Source organism: Lathyrus oleraceus, chromosome 6 (assembly GCF_024323335.1).
Source record: "Lathyrus oleraceus cultivar Zhongwan6 chromosome 6, CAAS_Psat_ZW6_1.0, whole genome shotgun sequence".
In the NCBI taxonomy this organism is placed as follows: Eukaryota; Viridiplantae; Streptophyta; class Magnoliopsida; order Fabales; family Fabaceae; genus Lathyrus; species Lathyrus oleraceus.
Window position 1 is genome coordinate 80,180,783 of NC_066584.1, and position 9,025 is coordinate 80,189,807.

Genomic DNA, 9,025 nt, shown 5'->3' on the forward strand with positions numbered 1-9,025 from the left:
AATTCATCAAAGATAGATTATATGATGCATGTCAAAAGGGAAAACAAACCAAATCAACTTTCACATCAAAGAATATGGTGTCCATTACAAGGCCACTACAATTGTTGCATATGGACTTATTTGGTCCATCAAGAACAAGAAGCTTCATGGGTAAAATATATGCTTTAGTTATTGTTGATGATTTCTCTAGATACACTTGGACTTTATTCTTAGTGCAGAAAAGTGATGCATTCAAGGCGTTCAAGAAATATGCAAAGCAAATTCAAAATGAGAAATCTCTAACTATTGCCTCCATAAGAAGCGACCAGGGTGGAGAATTCCAAAATGCCTCTGTCGCACCTCAAAAAAATGAGAGCATGACTTAGCGAAGCGCAATCGCACGCTCGCATGGTGGACTAAACAGAGTCACCACCGAACTTTATTTATTCCTAAAAAGGAAAGGGAAAATATCGATAAAACCCAAGAAAGAACGACAATGATTATGGTCGTCGCAACCAAATCAGGGTTCGGGAGTCGATTACGCAAGGGGAAGGTATTAGCACCCCTCACGTCCGTTGTACTCAACGGGAACCATTAGGTCAGTTGTGTGCATTAGTGTTAGTTTGAAATGTTAGGCTTTAAGTTATTAAGTGGGAAAGAAAGAATAGAAGAGAGAAGAAATGTTTTTGGATTTTTTAACGAAGGACTAAACCTAAGTTTTTTATTAGTGGGCCTGACAAGATTTACAAATCCTGCTCCTACGTATCTCAATAGAGAAATCAAGGCTTACGTAGTTCTGGGTAGAAAATGTTTGTTTGTTGGTCGATTTTAGCGAAAGCTATATTGTATTAATCGATGAAAACATTGTTTTACCCAAAACAGATGAGGAGCGGACGTATACCACACATCGAATGGATTTACAAATCAACATTCGGAAAAACGTCACTTATCTCAACTCAACAATTGTGGCCGAAGCATTGCTTTGCATCACCTTAAGACAAGATATCTTTCGTTTATGAAAAGGGTTTTTTATTAATCGCACGACGGCGAAAAAGAGTTTGATTGGTTGGACGTATTTTGAGTAATGGCGAGAACTTGGATGAGCGAGATATCCATCTCGAATCCTAGTCTCAGGAGTGCGTGGTATCCACCACGTTCCATTTCCATCTTTATTGGCAAAAGTGTTTAATAAAGATTAAGTGTTTTGAATTTGATTGAGAAAGGGGTTTGAAGAAACCGCATTGACAATGACGGCGAGAGTCAAGATAAGGCGAGGCATCCACCTCGAATCTTAATCTCAGGAGTGCATGGTATCCATCATGTTCCATTTCCATCTTTATTGAAAAGGTATTAAGATAGGAATTAAGTATTTTGGAGTTTGAAAGACGAGTACTTGTGACTTGCAAGCTCTTATAGCTTGGGTCTAATACTCGGGACTACGTTTGGATATTTCACCCAAGTAATCTTTTTCTTCATATTTTATTGAGAAAAATATGTTTTAATATTTACAAATGTTTTGGAGGAGAAGACGAATATTTATGACTTGCAAGCTCTTACAGCTTGAGCCTAATATTCGGGATTACGACTAGATATTCCATCTAGAGTAATCTTTCTTCATATTCACTTATGGAAATGGTTTGAATATTTACAAGTGTTTTGGAGAGAAGACGAATATTTATGGCTTGCAAGCTCTTACAGCTTGAGCCTAATATTCGGGACTATGACTGGATATTCCATCCAGGATAATCTTTTTCTTCAGATTTTATTGAGAAGAATACGGTTGAATATTGCTCTTGACTTAAGAAAAGTCGATTGATACCTGGTCAAGGTTTAATTCGTATAAATTGAGACATGGTTTAAATTGAAGTTGGAATGGTTTAAAAGGTTGGATTTTTAGAAATGAAAAAGAAAATGATTTGATTGGTGATCAAAGTGAAACAATGACCTTAATCACTAACCTTGGCAATTAGTAATTAATCATATGAATCAAATAACCTAATTGGATTTTTTTTATAAATTGAAATTGGAATGGTTTAAAAGGTTGGATTTTTAGAATTAAAAAAAGAGAATGATTTGATTGGTGATCAAAGTGAAACAATGACCTTAATCACTAACCTTGGCAATTAGTAATTAATCATGTGAATCAAATAACCTAATTGAACCCTTTTAAAAAAACACGAAAAGAGGAGGGGGTGTGCAAGGAAAATAAAAACCAAAACTTCATGGGCCTAAGGCCCATTCAACCACCTCTATGTCCAAACACCAACGGAAAAAAACCTGTATTCCAAAATAGGGAAGGCTGATGAGAGAGTATACCTGCTATGGTTCTCACGAATTTCATTTTCATTTTTCCTTTATTTCTCCAACAACATAAAAAAGGAAATTGTATTACTTTCAAATCTCTCAATCCGTAATTTCTCTTTCAGCCGGCGACGGAGATATCGAGCAAACAAATGTTTTCATGGATGATGGAAGCGAACGGTGCGAACAAGAAGGTACTTCCAAACAGTGATGTACAAGCGATGACCTTTGGTTGTCTCGGTCCGAACAGGAAGGTGCTTCCAATCGATGATGTATGAATCGTACGAACAGAAAGGTGCTTCCAAACGTTCAATGGAAGCGATGTTGTTACTGGTAATGACGGATCAATAGAGGCGAAGCTGTGTCAATGATGACGAGTTCAGATCCGGCGACTTCGAGGCGGTGTGAAGAGTTTGAAAGGGTGTAGTGTTCGTGTTTGGCTTGGTGGAGACTTAGGGCGTGCATTTTTCCACGGTGCTGCTTTCGATTTTGCGGTGGTGGTGGATTCGCGGTTAAGTGCGAAAGCTTGGTTGGAGGCGGTTTCCCCGTGCACGGAATTGTTCAGTGAAAATTTTAACAAATTTCTTTCTTCTTTTTGTTTCAGATTTCTAGTGTGGCAGGTTTGAAATTGAATCTGAAGATGCTGGTACGTATTGTGTTGTTATTACCGTGAGGGTGATAAATGAGTGGTTTGCACAATGGCGGTTGTGGCTGACCGAACTAAGAGTTACGGTTTCGCCAGAAAAATGTACAAGGTGGTGATTTACAACGTATTGCTGCTTCAAGGCTGAAAGTGAAAGTTACAAAGGAAGGTGGCTTATGATTCGGTTTTGCAGTAGGGTGGTTTTCAAGAGACTCAACGAATAAAAGAAGAAAGTGGTTGTTTGTTGGGAGGTAAAGTGAAACAAGTGAGAGGAAGTTGAGCCGTGAATCTCATATATGCTCTTTTACAGTTTTTTGATTAATTCTGGTTTGATGATTGGTTGCAAATTGAGAGAGCTTGGTTTATTGCAGGTTTTATTCGCGAGAGGGAAAGAAAGATTTTCTGGTGTGAGTGGATTTGAAGAACCAGTGAAGGTTGTTGAAGACAGTAGCAAACTTGTCGTTACTCTATGAAGTGTGGTTCATATACAGAATGTGGAGCGTGATTGGTTCGATCTCAAGTTGCTTGGAGTGAAGAACTATGTTGTTGTAAGGTCACTATAGTGGTGGATGTTTTATGTGAGGTAGTGAGTGAATAATAGTGATCTCCCCCAGTGAAGAAAAAACTCATGTGTTTTTATAAGGGAGATGGTTCTTATGAGAGAGGAACAAAGTTCATTGTAACTTCTCGTTTTTTCACATGTATCCTCCTTCTTTTTTGAAACCTTTCTTATCCCTTTGACAGAAAGAGATTGGTTCATCTTTTTAATGAATTGTCATTGGTTCATCTTTTTAATGAAAGTGGTCCCATCAACCCCTTTTTTCTGAGTGTGTACGTTTGTGAGTCAGGAAATGTATCAGGTGGATGATCAAAATTCAAAGGCGCTTTTGGATTTAACAATTTGAAAAAACTGTTTTCTTCTTCTTTCATTGCCATGCGCCTGAGAGAGAGGTTTGTTGATTAGTGGATATGTGGTCCGCATGTATCATGTGAGAGGGAGGGAGTATGTATTGAGTTTGCTTTGGGAAATTCACACCTCTCTCTTCTTTCAGAAAATATTCCCTTTTTCTTTTTACTAACAAGATAAAAAATGTGCAATTCCATGAAACAAAGACAACAAGTTGGTTTCCCGCCAATATATTAAAAATTATTTTGTTTATACCAACAATGTCCTTTTGAATAAATTAGAGATAAAATAAATTGAAACTAATTAAATCCACATAAAATTAAACACTTAAATATAAAATCAAAATAAAACCACCCTTAATTCTAATTTTTTTGAACATGTTGACAAAAAGATAAAAATATACGGACTCAGAATAAATAAAAGTCGGGCGCAAAAATGCTCGAAAAATTAAATTGAATGCACCAAAATGGTCAGCGTGAAATAAACTTCTCGGAAATATACAGCGTCTGAGACAATTTTGAAATGAAAAATGACCAGTTAAATGCTCAGACAGACCAAAATGTGACCGCAAAATTAGCCGAAAAATAAATCGAGCATACCGGATTAAACTACGCGAAACATAGACTAATAAAATTGATGTCTAGAAGCTTGATTTTAAAAATTTTGTCCACTGATTTGACGCACATCCGTTGATTAATTCAACCGGTTTGTCTGTAGATCCGAAAAAATTATTTCGACTGATATTCTAGGCATTATGCAGTATGGAATGCATGGTATGCTATGTAGACGTGCAATAGCTACGATGAATGTATTGGATCAGCGATTCAGGGTCAAAATTGGGGTGTGACAGCCTCCTTCGAAGAGTTTTGCGAAGAACATGGAATATTTCATAATTTCCCGGCACCAAGGACTCCTTAACAAAATGGAGTGGTGGAGAGAAATAATAGGTAACTTGTGGAACTTGCAAGAACAATGCTTAATGGCTCAAATCTTCCAAAGTATTTTTGGGCGGATGCGATAAGCACGACATGCTATGTAAGTAATAGAATTATTATTAGACCTATCTTAAAAAAGACCCATTATGAACTCTTCAAAGGAAGGAAACCAAACATCTCTCACTTTCATATATTTGGATGCAAATGCTTTATCCTTAACAATGACAAAGACAATCTAGGTAAGTTCGATGAGAAGTCCGACGAAGATATATTTCTTGGATATTCTCTTAATAGTAAAGCTTATAGAATATATAATAAAAGAACTTTAACAATTGAAGAATCTATGCACGTTACCTTTGATGAAATTAACCCCTCAAATGCGGATATTATTTTGTGTGATGATGATGATGATAATGTAGATGCTCCTCAAGAAGATACTTTCAACGGCATCAATGATAATCAAATGGAACATCATGAAGAACCAATTAAACAAGAGTCAAATGCTAATGATTTACCTAAATAATGGAGAACTCATAGAGATCATCCAATTGATAAATTCATTGGGGATATTATTCAAGGTGTTGCAACAAGATTAAATCTCAAAGACGCATGCTTGAATATGGTGTTTGTTTCACAAATTGAACCTTCCAAAGTTGATGAAGCTTTAGGTGACGACCAATGGATAATTTCTATGCAATAAGAGTTAAACCAATTCAAAAGGAATTAAGTTTGGGAACTTGTCCCTACGCCAAGTGATAAACACATCATAGGTACCAAATGGGTGTTTAAGAACTAGCTTGACGAGAATGGTATAATTGTTTAAAATAAAGAAAGATTGGTGGCCCAAGGATACAATCAAGAGGAAGGAATTGATTTTGAAGAAACATTTGCTCCGGTTGCAAGGTTAGAAGCTATTTGTTTATTGCTTGCTTATGCATGTTCATCAAATTTTTCAGTTATTCCAAATGGATGTCAAGAGTACATTCTTGAATGGCCACATCAACGAAGAAGTCTATGTCAAACAACCCCCAGGCTTTGAAGACTTCAAGAATCCTTCACATGTTTTCAAGTTGAGGAAAGCTCTTTATGGCCTAAAGCAAGCACCAAGATCATGGTATGATCATCTCAATAACTTTCTTTGTGAAAAGGGATTTGAAAAACGTAAAGTTGACAAGAGCTTGTTTATTAAGAAAATAAAAGGTAACACTTTATTGATTCAAGTCTACGTTGACGACATCATATTCGGCTCAACAAACAAAGAAATGTGTGAAGAATTTTCATCAATGATGCAAGGAGAATTCGAAATGTCCATGATGGGTAAGATGAACTATTTTTTCAGACTCCAAATTAAGCAACTAAAGGATGGCATCTTCCTCAATCAATCCAAGTACTACAAAGAATTATTGAAGAGATTCGACATGGATAACTGCAAGGCTATGTCTACTCCAATGGGATCCGAAACTTATGTTGATCGAGATGAATCGAGTATCTCAATTGATATCACAAAGTATCGAGGTATGATTGGCTCATTGTTATATTTGACGGCAAGCCGTCCTAACATAATGTTCAGTGTTTGTCTATGTGCTCGCTTTCAAGTAAATCCAAAAGAATCGCATCTCATCATCGTTAAAAGGATCATGAAGTATCTCAAAGGGATAATAAATGTTGGACTATGGTATCCTAAAGGTAGTATTTGCAATTTAGTTGGTTATTTTGATGTTGATTATGCAGGAAGTAAAACTGATAGAAAGAGCACTAGTGGTACATGTCACATTCTTGGAAATGCATTAGTATCGCGGGCTTGCAAGAAACAAGCATGTGTTGCTCTCAGCACTGTCGAAGTGGAATACATAGCAGCAGGTAGCTATTGTGCTCAAATACTTTGGCTTAAGCAACAACTTCGTGACTACGAAATCGATCTTGGATGTATTCCTCTACGTTATGGCAACACAAGTGCGATAAATATTACAAAGAATCCGGTCATGCACTCAAGAACCAAACATATTGACATTCAACATCATTTTCTTCGTGATCACGTAATTCAAGGAGATGTTGAAGTCACATTTGTGGATACTCATAATCAACTCGCCGACATTTTCACAAAACCATTGGCACGAGAATCGTTCTACAAAATTTGAAGAGAATTGGGAATCTTGGATGAAAAAGATGTATGATGAACGGTACATGTATCTATATACTTAATTTTATCTTATGTTATTATTTGTGATATTATGTTTTAATATGAGAATATATGAAATTTTATGATCATATGATGCCTAAACTTATTATCTATGTGTTATGTGTCCTTACATGTGTTTTTTTGTATTTAATTTCATGTGCCATAGCTTCTATTTTTTGTTTTTGACAAAAAGATTAAGCGGAAATCGATTACCCTAACCCAGGAAATCGATTTCCTGAAAGAAATTTTAATTCTTTTCGCTTCTGGAATTGATGTTTGTCAAGCGGAAATCGATTCCCCATCCTGGAGAAATCGATTTCCTGCACGATTTTTCTCTTTTTTATATTCGTTCAGCTTCCTCCTTTTATTTTTAAATTTCTTAAAATTATTTTACACTTTAGTCAATATTCTTCTATCTCTCTCATCTTCAATCCTTTCATCTACCTTCCTTGGAAATCCTCCTCTCCTTTATTACCCACTGACATTCCTTCACTTACCAACACAATCCTCTTAAAAAAACCATTATCTCAACTTTTAACACTCTCTCATCTAAAATCTAAACATCTTATTCAGAATCACTTTTCCATAAGCTCTCCCAAAAGCACTACAAAAATCCCCTACAAACCTCAACCCGCCCTTAGCTCCATCCACGACTCCTCCAAAAACTTCCAAAGGAAAACGAAATATTGATGAAGGTTCAAATGCTCCGAACTCCGACTTAGAGCAATTTCAACCATCCTTGAAGCATAGAAGGATGATGTCAAGTTTCAGACAACGCAATGTACTCTTTTCGAAGTATGGTAATATTGACACTTTTCCCTCTTCTAGCTTTTAATTTCCTGCAATACTATAGTATCAAGGGGTTGTTGATTTCGTATCGGATTCGGGGCTGTTTTATCAAGATTTGGTTAGGAAATTTTATGCTCACTTTACTATTCTTCCGAGTTGTGCTTTTAGTACTACTATTAGAGGTACTGAGATTGATATGTCCTTGGAAGATGTTAGTGTTTGTCTTGGTGTACCCTCTGAAGGCGAAAGGATTTCACATGGATTTACTCCCGATACTGAGGGTTGGGAAAATTTCAACAACTTAAGGTTTTACTTCAGTTTGAGCAGGATCTCTGAACAAGAATTCTATACTCGTCATGCTCGCTCAAATTCAACAAAACTGTTTTTATCAAGCAAGAATCTGTCAGTAAGTGATCACATGCTTCACTACTTTCTCGCTTATGTGCTTCTTCCCAAAGGAAACAATTAGGCAAAAATTGGAAATACGGAAATGCAACTCATGTTAGCTATGAAAAGAAACATGAAGATTAATTGGGCTTATGTGATACTTCGACATATGGAATATTCAAGAAGTTTGATAAGTGATCTTCCCTATGCGAGAACCATAATAAAACTCTTAGTATCATGTGTGATTGAGTTGCATCGGGAACCCTAAAAAAAGGGGAAGGACAAGTATGATATCTAGCCATACTTGTTTGAAAAATATGGGAATTTTCAAGGATGCTGATGGTCTCTACAAACACACGAACACAGAAAATGTCTATGCACCTCCTCCCGCTCCCGTAGGTGGATACACGCTTGAGCTCATTTATAACAAGCTTCATGAGATGAATATTCGTCATTCTTCCGAGCTTTAAGCCATGTGTTCCGATATATATTTCCTCAAACAACAACCTCACCATCATCATGAGGATGTCGAAGAGGAAGAGGAATACAGGGATGAAGAAAATGGCGAGATGGAAGATAATGACTAGAGCTTTCTTTTTCTTTCTATTTCTTAGTATTTTGTCTCTTAATGTTCTAAATTTTCATTGTTTCTTTGTTTCCTTGTATGGTTTCATTTTATGTTGTAGTCTTCCTTGTTGAACAATGTTTGTCTTAAGCATATTTCCTTTGTTGGTTAATATTTTGCTATGTCCATGCCTATTTGCTTATCTTTTATAACCTTTTCCCATCCTTTTTGTTAATGACAAATGGGGAGAAGATATTATGATTCCTTTATATGCATTTCTCTAACAATGTTTGCAACAAGCTTTAAATTTTTTAACTCTCATGGATGCATAAATCAAGGG